The following is a 13,209-nucleotide window of genomic DNA, read 5'->3' on the forward strand; positions in this document are numbered from 1 at the left end:
GGGGCCTTTATATTCCCTTAAGACCGAAAAGGTGGCTCCAGTGTCTAGGAGGAAAGATATTGGGTGGCCGTCCACAACCATGGATAACCTGTGCTCTTGCTTTGTTATAGAGATGGTCGGGAAGGGCCCAAGGCTCCTTCAGTCCTCCTCAGCGAGGCCCACCGTAGGTGGTGTCCACGGTTCGGGGGACTGTGGGGCAGTTGGTCCCTCACCCCTTCGGGCAAGGGGACAATCAGATCCCCAATGTCCCTTCTTTTTGCATTTTGGACAAGGAGTGGTGGGTGGCCTGGGGGTGGGGCAAGCCTTGGCCCAATGCCCTTCCTTTCCACATTTAAAGCAGGCTCCAGGTGGAGGCTTAGAGGTGGAGGCTGTGGGAGGGCGCCCAGGGGGTTTGATAAGCTGGGCCAACATCTGGAAGTTGGCGTGGTCGGCCTTTTGTTTTTGATGTTCTTTTTCCTCCTCCCAATTATGAAAAACCTTGAAGGCCACTGACAGGATTTCGGTCTGAGGGGTTGCAGGACCATGCTCTAATTTTTTAAGTTTAGTTTTAATGTCGGGGTAGGATTGGGCCAGGAAATAGGTCGTAAGGACATGCCAGCTGTCTAAGTTAGTGTATTGTTGAAAGGCCTGAGTTAATCTATTGAGGAACTCGGAGGGAGTTTCCTCCTTTTTTTGGACAATTTCTTGAATTTTTGGAAATTGACGACCTTCTGAGCCGATTTTTTGAGGCCAATTATTAAGATGTAGTGATGTGTGAGGCTGTAGGCCTGCAGGATCCATTGGAATTCTTTAATGTAGGTGGTAGGGTCGGTAGAGAAATAGCCTAGTCCTTTTTCTAGTTCTGTAAGGTCAGCTAGGGAAAAGGGAACATGGACCCTAACTACTCCTTCAGCCCCAGCTACCTCACATAGTGGGGTGATTGTTAAAGGGGCGGGGGGAGGTCCTCAGGAATGGGTGAAAGGGGGGCTTAGTGGGTCAGGAGTAGGTGAGGGTAAAGATGGGGGAGTGGATGGTGCAGGAGGTGCAGAAGGTGAAACGGATGACAGGCTAAAAGGACTTGAGAGGGAGCACAGGAGGAGCAGAGGGCAGGGTTCTGAGCCAAGAGGCAAAAAGCCTTGATGTAGGGGATCTCCTTCCATTTTTTTAGGTGCTGGTAGTAGTTAAAGAGGTCTCGTAGAATGTTAGGATCTAGTGTGCCCTCAGGGGGCCATGTGTTTTGATTATCTAAAGGATAATAAGGCCAATCTTGTGTACAGAATTTGGTGAGGAGTTTGGGCTCAATACCTGGCCTGAGGGAAAGGTTGGTGAGGTTTTTCAGAAGGCATTGAAGTGGAGAGTCCCCTAGGGAGGAGGAGAAAGTGCTTATTCTGGTCTCTTAATGGGAATTTAGACAGAAATCGGACAGAGATTTAGTGATAGGACAGATCCTTCAGCCGGTTGGGAAAGGTGGGATCCTAGAGGGCGTCCCCAATAGGTCACGTCCGTCCCAGCAGGTTCAGGTACGAACCAGGAGAAGAGAAGGGAGGTGTGGGTCGTCACTCAGACCTCCACTTCTCTAGGGCAAAAGCCTGGTGCCTGAAGGAACCTAGTGCCAGGATTTTCTGATAGGGTCCCGGACCCTGGAAGTGGAGAGAAGAGAGTGGTGGACAGGAGGGTGAAGGAGAGAACAGAATGGGGCTTTTAACCTCCAAAAATGAAAGTAAAAGTTTACCGGGGCTTTGGAACCTGTTATAGTTGGGAATTTATGGTGGTTGTGAAGACCGTGATGGGGTGGGGTATTGGTGTTAGGGGCTACCGGACGATCTAGACTCCCTGTGGTAGCCTGAAAAAGGGGTGGTGCCCTTTAGGAAAGGGGGCTTACCTAATGATGAGCTGGTGGTGAGTGGAAGGAGCCAGCGCCGAAAAGAATGGACGAGGGTGGACCATCAATGGTGAGTGGTGGAACGGAGGCCAGTCCTGGTGGGACGGAGTTCCCGAGGGGCAACTTGGAAAGTGCTGCCGCTGTGATTCGAAAAGTGTTACAGCTCGAGGGAGCCCTGAGGGGCGACTTGGAAGATGTTGCCACTGCGATCCGAAAAGTGTCGCCGCTCGAGAGAAGCTCCATCCCGGATTTTGGCACCAAATGAAAGGAAGAGTCGACACCAGTTGATGATCCACTGGAGAGAGCTCGTTTATTAGGCGGCACACACACATATATATAGGGCTTTTAGGGAAGGCTGATTGGCTTAAAATACAATCCCTACTTAGCATACCGCATGGGGCTTGGGGTGAGCTGATTGGTGTGCGATTCGCGCCAGCGGGAAGGAGAGTATGGAAGAGAAGGGTAACAAGCGCCATGATGGGGTGTGGCTGAGAAGGACTTATGTGATCAGGGTGTGATCCCTTGGGGCATTTGGGTTCTTACATTCCTCGGTGTGATCCCTTGGGGCATTTGGGTTCTTACAGGGAAGGTGAGAAAGAGAGAGGGATCTGAAGCAAAAGTGGTGATGTTAGTCTTTGGAATGAAAGAGAACTCTTTATCCACGGTCACAGGTGCAGGTAAATTGGAGTATTTGGTCATGGAAGGCTAAGAATTTCACATCTAATTGTGACCATTTTCTCTTTAAAATATCAGTCAAGGGCATTGGCTGAGGGTAGATAGTGATGGAAGTTAGGTGGTTTGAGGAGAAAGGGGATGGACTAAAAGAAGGAACCAGAATGCTTTAAAGTTGTTTTAAAGCATGGAAAAGCAAATATGCTAGAGAAGTAGAGTAGGCTAACAAGGAAGTCCTAAGTTTCCATCTAAAATCTGTGGCCATAAATTCAATTGCACCCCTTAATAATTGTGACAGCAGGCAGGTCATTCGCCCTAAGACATCACTTGCTCTTGCATTACAAGATGATGATATTTGTCCCAAGGCAAAGATGTTGTAATTAAAGAGGATAAAATGTAGAGTGACTGGCGCATACTAGGGGCTTGCCAAATAACAGCCATCATAATGGTACAAGTATCACCTGTGATTCACATGTTCTCTTCCCCACCTTGCAACTAAGATGGGATGGCCCCATAATTTTGTAACTTTGCCTGGTTGGCCTGTCCTCTTGTGTCATTGCACAATCATGCTTCCTTGTATCAACATTTTAAAATTAATGATTTAGAGATTAAGAGTATGTCATATCTGCTAAATGCCTTGTAGAATTTTGAAGGTGGGTAGAGTGAACCTGAGTCTGTTGAGAAAATATGGGGTGGGAGGAGGTTAACAGCATAACTCTAGTGAGATTGTCTGGCTGAGCTCAAATTCTGTCTCTACCTCTTTCTCACTTGGGGCCTTAAACAATTAATGTAACTAACCTAAGTTTTAGCTTCCTCCTCTGAATGATGGTTACACTAGTTATAACTAATATTATTTAATGTTTACAGTATCTCAGAGGGTGCTCACTGCTTTACACATATTAACACATGCAACCCACAAAAGTCTACGAGATGAGTTATTCTGAGAGTTAAAAGAGAAGCTCCTGGCATGTGGACAATGTTCATAAGTAGTAGCTACTATTGTTATGAGCATTGTTCTTGACTTGATTTTGAGTTTCTGCAATGCATGGCCCAGAAACAGCAAAAAGCCTGGTAAAGACCAAGAGTCTCCATTTGTTAAATATTCACTCTGTCTGGCCTATAAATGTCTAGTCTCATGTAATCCTCACCTTCAAGTCAGTTTTCACCACATTACTGCCCCCATTCTGCAGATGAGGAAACTGAAGCTCAAAGAGACATCCTACCTAACACTCATATTAGGGAAGTGTTGGAGATGAGAGTAGAACACATAGCTATCTGACTCCAGAGCCCTTTAGTCTTTACACTCTCACAGTGACTCTCAACTAGGAGTGACTTTGCCCCGTAGGGGACATTTGACAATGTTTATAGACAATTTTGGTTCTCACAACTGAAGAAGAGGTTACTACTGCCATCTAGAAGATAGAGACAAGGGATGATGCTAAATATCCTACAGTGTATAGAACAGTCCCCCATTTATTAAAAATAATTTTCCAGCCCCAAATGTCCGTAGTGCTAAAGTTGAGAAACCCTGCCTCTATTATACCTAGCAATGTCCCACAGAAGACCTCAGTGAAAATGACTGTTAAAGACAGAAAGAAAAGAAGAAACTGAGAAAGAAAAATATGAAGAAACACCATTGCACTAGGGTATGGTCATATCCAGGTAGCCTTATAGGTACCCCTTTCAAAGACTGCTATAGACAGGCAAAGGCAGTGTCTCTGGAATTGGTTATATATGGTTTTTAAATCTTGGGGCCTCCACTGACTGGCTGGGAATAATGTTTAAAAAACTACTAAAAACCTTTGGCCACAATTTCCCCCTGGTAAAAGAGGAATGGTAATGGCTGCCTCATAATATTATTGAGTGTTAAATTCAATAGTGCTCAGGAATTATTTCTCATAGAGACATAATAGCCTAGGGTATGATGATTCTTAAATTTTTGTGGCAATAGAAAATCATCCTAGATTTTATGCAAAAAAATTCTAGGGTGAAGTTGATGAATAACTATTTTAAAAGATATCCTAGAACTTTCTGATATATCTCACAGACCACTGTACAGAGAAGTTTGATCAGTACATGGACATAGGGGTCACAAAGATCTGTAGCTGAAATTGGATACAATGGTTGTGGATGTGACTTGGTCCAGAGTCAGGGACTACATTTTCTTTTTAATTCTTGTTTTTGAAAGCAAGGAAATTGGTCCCAGAAGCTCCCCAGAGTATCTTCCCAAGGTATTATCATCCAGCATCTAGTCATATGTCCACCAGTAAAGTGATCCCTGGCAGAGCAAAAGGGATTCCAGTTACTAGTTAGATTGATCAGGATTTACATCCGAAGGTGGATAGTGAGCAACTTTCCTGAGTAACTAAACAAAATTGTGGTTTGGTTAGCAAAGAAGGACGTGGAAAGAGATGTTGGATGGACAACCACCAACATCTGTCACAACTGGTATCATGTAGGAAGAACTTAGAAGTCAGACCAAGCTGAACTGAAGTTCTTTTTCACTATGAAGGTAATTCAAAAAGTTTGTAGAAAAATAAAATTGAAAGATAATATGAATCTTCCCATGAATTTTTTGGAGAACCCTCATATTATTTACCTTCAGCGGATTTCACAAGTACTCTGAACATCAATTTATTTTTATAAAAACTAAAAATAGCAAAAATTTTATAGCTACTATGTAGATTAAACTTGATCCCATATATAGCAATTAACACAATGCATGGCCTCTTAACGAGAACATTTCATATATTAACAAAACTTATTGCTTTCATATTGATTATCCCAGTGGATACTAAATCTATACAATGGGCAAACATTCTTTGCATCCCAAACAGAGAAGAACTATATATCATACAGGGACGATGAAAAACAGAGACTTGAAGTAGAAATAGCGCCCCCTCGCTGACTTCCTTCAGCACAGGATACACAGAATGTAACATATTACTCCATATTGCAACTAATTCTTCAAGATTCTCTTCAACTATAAACTCAAGCTAAACCCTAAAACTTTAACTAGAATACTAACTAAACAATAGGCAAAAGTTTCTCACAGTGGAGAGGAACAGGGGCTGGGGAACCTGGCATTGGAAGAGGTTGCAGAGCTTGCCAGCATTTTTGCATTGAGTCATGGGTAGAAATTGATTTGAACCTACTGATTCTGCATCTAGTGCTTTCCTCTCTATGTGGAAGCTGCTTATTCTTAATTTTTTGTTGTCTCTACACCTTTTGTTTAGTATTTCTGCTTCTGGACAGGGGCCTTGTAATCCTCTTTGTAAAATAATCATTCTGATAGGCAAAATCCATATTAATAATTATGAGAATATGGAGAACTACACTTACCCAAAAGAACATCTGAGACAGTGCCAGTTTTATAGTATCACTGACTACAAGACTCAGAAGAGTGGGTCTCTTGGTTGAAGTGGGAGATATAGTAGAAGTTGGTGTGGGCTATGAATAGAGATGTTGTATGATGGTTCCACAGGTGAGAAATGGCCATTGTTGAAATGTTTCAGGTCTGGTCAAGATGGAAACCAACCTCTCCACTGCTCTGAATGAATATGAAGAGGTGCTCCATGAGTCTGCTGTCTACACTGTGCTGATGCTCTCACTGGTGGTGCTTGGGGTCGCCTTTGTTCTCGGTGTCCTGGGCAATGGGCTTGTGATCTGGGTGGCTGGATTCCAGATGACACGCACGGTCACCACCCTCTGCTACCTGAACCTGGCCTTAGCTGACTTCTCTTCACTGCCACCCTACCATTTCTCATTGTCTCAAAGGCCATGCAACAAAAATGGCCTTTTGGCTGGTTCCTCTTTGAGTCCGTTCATTTCATGGCAGACACAACCCTGTATGGAACTGTCTTTCTGATCGCTCTCATTGCTCTGGATTGCTGTATTTGTGTCCTGAATCCAATCTAGGTCCCAGAAACACTGTACCGTAAGTCTGGCCAAGAAAGTAGTTAGTGGGGTCTGGATTTTTGCCCTAGTCCAGTTTTCATCTTTGTGACTACAGTACACACTGAGGAAGGGGATACATACCGTACTTTGAACATTACATTATGGGGTGACACCTGAAGAGATCTTGAAGGTGTGCATTGCCATGTTTATGGTCACGGTGATCATCCAGTTCACAACTGGCTTCAGCATGCCCATGTCCATTATCGCTATCTGCTATGGGCTCATCTCTGCCAAGATTCCAAAAAAGGTCCTGATTAAGTACAATTGCCCCTTACAGATTCTGACTGTTGTTGTGGCTTCCTTCTTTATCTGTTGGTTCCCCTGTGAACTGATTTCCCTCCTAATGACAGCCTGGCTTAAAGAGATATTGTTCGATGGCAAGCACAAAATCCTTCTACTCCCTGGCCTTCTTCAACAGCTGCCTCAACCCAATGTTCTATGTCTTCATGGGCCAGAAATTCCAAGAGAGACTGATCCACTCCCTGCCTGCTACTCTGAAGAGGGCCCTGAGTGAGGACTAAGCCCAAACCAGTGACACAGAAACCAATTCTGCTTCACCGCCTACGGAGGCAGAGTTACAGGAAATGTGAGAAAGGAACTCAGAAAGATTTTTGAGCTCTGCCTTGTCCTACCCGGATCCCAGCTTCTTCTTCACCTAACCTTGGGTCATGCTGAGCTGCTCAAGTATGAGTGGCTCAAGTATCTACTGGGAAAAAAACTTCTGTGCACCCTGATTTGGGGGTAAGAAAAAGACAATGATCTTCCGATCAAGATGACAGAACAGATGGCACCTAGCCTCATCCTCTCCCACAATCAACCAATTTACAACTATTAAAAAATAATGACAGCCAAGCTGGGGCTACTAATGGTAAGTTTCAATGGCTTATCATTTCTCCTGGAATACAATCCAAAATCCTTATTATCGCTTTACAAGTTCTAGCTCTTACCTCTCCCAATTCATCTTGTTCCTTACTACACCCCCTCACTCTCCACTTCAGCCACACTGACTACCTTTTCAGTTCCTAAAATGTGCCATTCTTGGTCCCTAGTGCCACTCTCTCCCACAATCGACCAATTCACAACTATTAAAAATGCAATGACTACCAAGCTCAGGCTGCTAGAATTCAGGGGAAGAGGAGGAGAGAACTACAAAGTCCATAAAGGTGGGAGAAACTGAGATGAGAGAAGGAAGGGACCGCTCTGACCATTTTGAGCCCTTGGCCATTTCAAGGATAGCCCTGGTGAGCACAAGGAGCAAGAGCCACAGCTGTGCCCTTCATATGAAGTTGTTTGGAGGCTGCAAGGGAGAGGAGGGCCTTGGTGGACCCCAGGCCTGCAAAACCACTGACAAGGATCCTGTGGACCCATATTGGAGCAAGGGGCCACAGACAGATGAAAAAAGGAGCCACTCAGGGGCCAGGGAGTCATCACAAGTGACCCAGCCCAGTGCACCCACCTCCCCTGAGAAGTGTTTGGCATGTGGGGGGTGGAGGAGATGGGCCCACTGGGGGAACACAGGAGTACAGCATGGACAGCTGATCTGCCCCCCAGTCAGCACAGGACCACTCAGTGGAGACTGATCAGGAGTATAGATCTGCAGGGGGTGCCGTCTTCTGAAAAGACTCAGGCCCAGACCAGAGTTTCCCTACAACCCATGTGTACTGGACTTCACAAGACCCAAAGTCAACAATTAAAAACTGAGCTGCACAAAAAGCCTTCCTCAGGGAATTAGCAGCAAAGCAAAAATTTAGCTCAACCACAGGGCTCAATTACTGGTTGCCACAGGAAGTTCCTCCATTTTAGAAGTAAGCAAAGGACAACAAATTAGTTCCTGTGCAGAGTTTAAGTGCTGGAAATAGTAAATAATCCAACACAGAACTGAAAGAAAAAATGAAAAAACCCACAGATCAGAGACAAAATTCTGATGTCAACCAGTAAAGGTCTAGCACCACCAATGAACACCTATAAAACCTAGAAGGACTGGAAGCTCCCCAGGCTCCCAAGCCAGGGTGGGGAAAGGCCAAGGACCTCAGCCACACCCACCAATGGCTGCATCCAGCCCAGCAATGACCAAGCCACCACGAGAAGACCCCTGGGCTCCCCCGCTGGAATGAGGGGGGGTGCCACGAGCCTTGACAACCCTTCTCTCCCTTCTTCCTCTTCCTTCCACCCTATCCCTATCCCCTTTCCCTCCTCCCCCCAACTGCTCCACAACATCTTAGAATGTAAAAAAAAAGTAAAAATAATTAATTAATCAACTAAAAAAAAAAGAAAAAGACAATGAAGCTACTATGGTTGTCATTTTTGGTTTTGGGAACTTGGCCTGTACCTTCAGGTAAATGGTGGATGTGGTTGTGGTAAAAGAGTACAAGAAAGAAGGAAGAGTGATTGAAATTTGCAAGGCTTAGATGAGATAGTGTATAGTAAGGGGAAAACTTTATTATTTCACCACTAAGTAAAATGTTTGCTGTAGGTATTTTGTAGCTACTTTTTTAAAATCAGAATTTGGAAATTCCTTTCTATTTCTAGTTTTCTAAGAGTTTACATCTTGTTTTTAAAGAACTATGAATGGCTGTTGGATATTATCAAATGCATTTTCTATATATATTAAAATAATTATTTTTTATGCTTTTATTTACATTATCATAAATTACATTGATTAAATTTTTAATGTCAAACTACCTTCCTTGCATTCCTGGAATCAACCACACTTAGCCATGACATATTTTGTATGCTTATAGTTTATCTCACTAGATTTGTTTAGAATTTCTGTGTTTATGTTTACATAAAGAAGGCTGTTATTTTACTTTCTTCTAATGTCCTTGTAAGGTTTTACATCAAATTTATGATGGTCTCCTAAAGGAGTTGGAAATTGATTCCTCTGATTCTATTCTCTGGTATTATATCTTTTTTAAATGCTTAGAAAAACTCACCAAAGAAGCCAACTGGGGCTTGAATTTTCTTTCTGGGAAGGTTTTTAACAACAGGTTCAATTTCTTTAACAGTTATTAGACTATTCAGTTTTCTTTTTCTGCTCTGTCACTTTCAATAAACTGTGGTTTTCAAGGAATTAGGGCATTTCATGTAAACTGTCAAATTTATTAGCATGAAACAGTATAACTGTGTACAGAACTTGATTTAGTTTCTTTCAAATAATGCAAATGTAAGCTATTTGAGGGCAGGGATTTGGGTCTGTATTGTTCACTGATCCCCATCCCCTGTATGTAAAATAGCATTTGACAAGTAATAGGCACTCAATAAATATTTATTGAATTAATGAGTCAATAAACAATAGTATCACCTAGGTGTCAAGAGAGAACATTTAATGTCTAATTAAATTATCTCTAACCCTCATAACATGAACCAGGCCATGTCCACTAAACTATCATCCTCATGCCTACAAGATTTACAAATTCCCATGTGGCTTACATTTTCATGAATATCTCTGGTTCTGACTAACTGTTGCCTGATGACTTTGTTTCAAAATAAATCAACCCACAATATTACTCAACCCTTTTCCTTGCTTTCTGCCAATAACCACTCATAAATGGTCTTTTATTGTATAATGAACTTTCCAGATGCATTGGCAAAAGAAGAAATTCAAACGAATATTAGGCAGCCCTGTTATTAAAAGTTTTTCACTCACTCCAAGCTTTACCCAGTCATCTTTCTTTTCCATTTCCCTCATGATTCTCTCAAAGTTCTTGGCACTTTCCAGGTAGAGCAGTTTACTCATTTCATTTGCATTCTTGACTCCTATAAATGCTTTCAAGTTCCTAAGAAATGTATACAGTTGTAGAGTATGCATAAAGCAAATGTACCTCACAGGGCCTGGTTTTCCAAAGCCTTGCAATTTCAAATATTGACCCGGCAAAGGACAGGAAAATTTCCCCAGGCTATATAGTCTCTGTTGTAAGATAAAGAATTGTAACACAGCAAAGTTGCTGGCTCAAAGACAGACAGATTACTGATTGATATGTAAAGATACTGGGAAATTGCTGTAAGAAGAGAATGTTTGCTAAAATCAAGCTTTTGTTAGTGGATCAACTTAATTGCATGTTAGCAGCTTCTATTTTTAAACTTGTTAAACTGTACTTAGCAAAAACCCCTCCTTTGTTCTCTTCCTGTGACTTCCTGGTCTGGAGAATAAATGCGGGAAGAGAACCCCAATTCATGGTTAATTTCCCAAATGGAAGGAATGCCTCTCTCTTGCAGGTTCTGGGAGATTAACCCCTTTCTGGGGCATCTCACTGCTCAGAAGAGATGGGTTTTGAGTAATCTTTGGAGGATCCATCACCCAGGGGAAAAAGGGGTAGTAAATCCATGAGAGGCAAAGCAATATACAGTCATCCTTTAGTATCTGCAAGGGATTGGCTTCAGGACTCCACATGGATACCAAAATCCATGGATGCTCAAGTTCCTTATAACAAATGACACAGTATTTGCATATCACCTACGAATATCCTCCTGTATAACTTAAATCATCTCCAGATTACTTATAATACCTGATACAACATAAATTCTATGCAAGTGGTTGTTATACTACGTTGGTGTTTTTATTTGTATTTTTTATTGTTATATTGTTTTTTATCTTTTTCTTTTTCAAATATTTTCAATCCATGGTTGGTTGAATCCACAGATACAGAATCCTCAGATAGAGAGGGAAGACTGCACTTTAATTTCAAACTAAGGTGTGGCCATAGAAAATAAGAAAGAAAAAATGCAAGAGGGAAAAGCCAGGAGTCATGAAGGACAATATCCAACCTCTAGATGGAGAACTAGTGCTTGCAGATGACTTATTAAGAAACTTCCTCCCTTGCCAGGGTAGGAAATTCTTACTATTCCTGCCCACTGGCCTCGGTTAATTGCAATAGAATAGCATCTGCTACATCCTCTCCATTTTTCTTTTCTTCATTAGGAATTTTAATTGTGTATTCCAACTTCTCACTGCACCATTGTATACTGGGGTCTTTGGAAGCTGAGGATGCTTATAAGTTTAGGGAATACTTACCACAAAGAAAGTCTTGTAGACCCAATTTAGTCTACAGTTCCAAAACAGATCTTTGGGGATATCTCTTTTGGGAAGGACGGGACAGCTTTTTCTTTTGGGGGAGAAGAGTGTAAAGGGATGTTGGGTAGGATGAGCTGTAGAGATTGCCAGATGCTTACCTGGTGTTAATCCCCTTTCTTCACTGTAGTGGATGTTTATAATTTTATGTTGCCTCTACATTCATTTTTCAATACAAGTTTAGTTTTCTCATATCAGAAGCAGGGTTCAGTCACCCTTGACACAGTTTCCCAATGACTCAAGCTGGTGGCCAGAGATAAGAACTTAAGATATCTTTCCCACCTAGGAGACTGAGCCCCCTGCTCTTCCCGCTGCTTCCTTTAGAAGGACCATTCAGATATTTGCCTGTCAATTTGCAGTGAACCACACCCTACTCCCTGATATACACTACCCCCAAGGGACTCATTCAGGTGGATTCCCTCTGATGCTCTTTTGTTGGGGCTTCTGGTGACTGCTGGAGATTTAGCTATCAGATAAATTGATAGAGAAACTTGAAGAGTTTTATTCAAAGCAGCTGGCAAAGCCAGCAGGAATGCAGTGGCAGTCTGCCCAAAATCCCAATGTCTGTCCATTGTAAATGACTTTCCAGATGCCTAGTGTGTCTGAAATGGCACTTCTGCTTTCTGGCATCTGCCCGTGCTGCTGCATACCACTGTCAGTCATTCCCTTGGGAGTTCTCCCAAAATGTGGTGTCTATAGATGGCTCTCTCAGATGATGGGCTCCCCTGAAGCTGCCAGAGGGCAGGTCCCAGCATAAGGAAGGTGTGCTTCCCTACATGGCATCAGCCACCCTTCCTGGGATTGGGTCCCTAAACAGCAAACCACTACTAGAGGGTGTGTTGCCCTTTTAGCCAGATGTATAGTTCCAGTGACCTGGGGTCATCATAGTGGTCAGGACTGTATTGGCTATAAATGGTGAATTCCTAGTGTTCAGCCAGAATGAGCTTCCAAGACAGTGAAGCTCTATGTGCATTCCCAGGTTCTAGGGCGGCAGAGGTTCTCCCTTAGTCAAGTCAGAGAGGGTGATATGGTGCTGAGCTTCACTATGTCAGTGCAGCGGAGCCAGGGTGAAAGGAACAAATTACCTAACCCTAACCCATGAAAGGGTGACTTCACCTGAGTCCGCGCGGTGTTTCACAAGAACAAGTGCTGCTGAGGCATCACCTCCTGTGTGGCCGCACTCCTTGCTGCTGTTGCCCCTCATTCCCCAGCCCCTCAGAGGTCACCCTGGAAAGGTAAGCAGCTGTTTACAGGTTCAGATCAGTAAGCATGGAGGTCATCCCCAAATTTTTTCAGGTAATAATCTGTAAAATCAAACCAACAGGGGGCTACTTCACACCATCAGGAGCTTGTCAGGTAAACATCCAGATAGGGGTGGAATATCCATATGCACCATCTAGAAAAAAAATATGCACCATCTAGAAATGCAAGCCATTCTAAAGATTTTATATAAAAGGAAAAAAATGGGGAGAGAAACTAATTACTATACCTTGTGATCAGGGCACTCCCAGTGAAAGGCTACTGCCAAGAGGCACTGGGCTCTCTTCCTCTTCCCACTTTTCTTATCAACTATGAACTTCAGCTTCAGGTGGCTAAAAGCCTAAAAAAAAAAAAACAAGGAAAAGAGAAAAAAAAGAAAAGAGACTGCTGC

The 13,209-nt window shown here is 43.0% G+C and overlaps 1 pseudogene; it reads left to right on the forward strand.

Moving 5' to 3' along the window:
* Positions 1-6,059: 6,059 nt before the first annotated feature.
* On the forward strand, positions 6,060-7,080 carry LOC134374028 (N-formyl peptide receptor 2-like; annotated as a pseudogene).
* The last annotated feature ends 6,129 nt before the right edge of the window (positions 7,081-13,209 follow it).

Source organism: Cynocephalus volans, chromosome 3 (assembly GCF_027409185.1).
Source record: "Cynocephalus volans isolate mCynVol1 chromosome 3, mCynVol1.pri, whole genome shotgun sequence".
Lineage (NCBI taxonomy): Eukaryota > Metazoa > Chordata > Mammalia > Dermoptera > Cynocephalidae > Cynocephalus > Cynocephalus volans.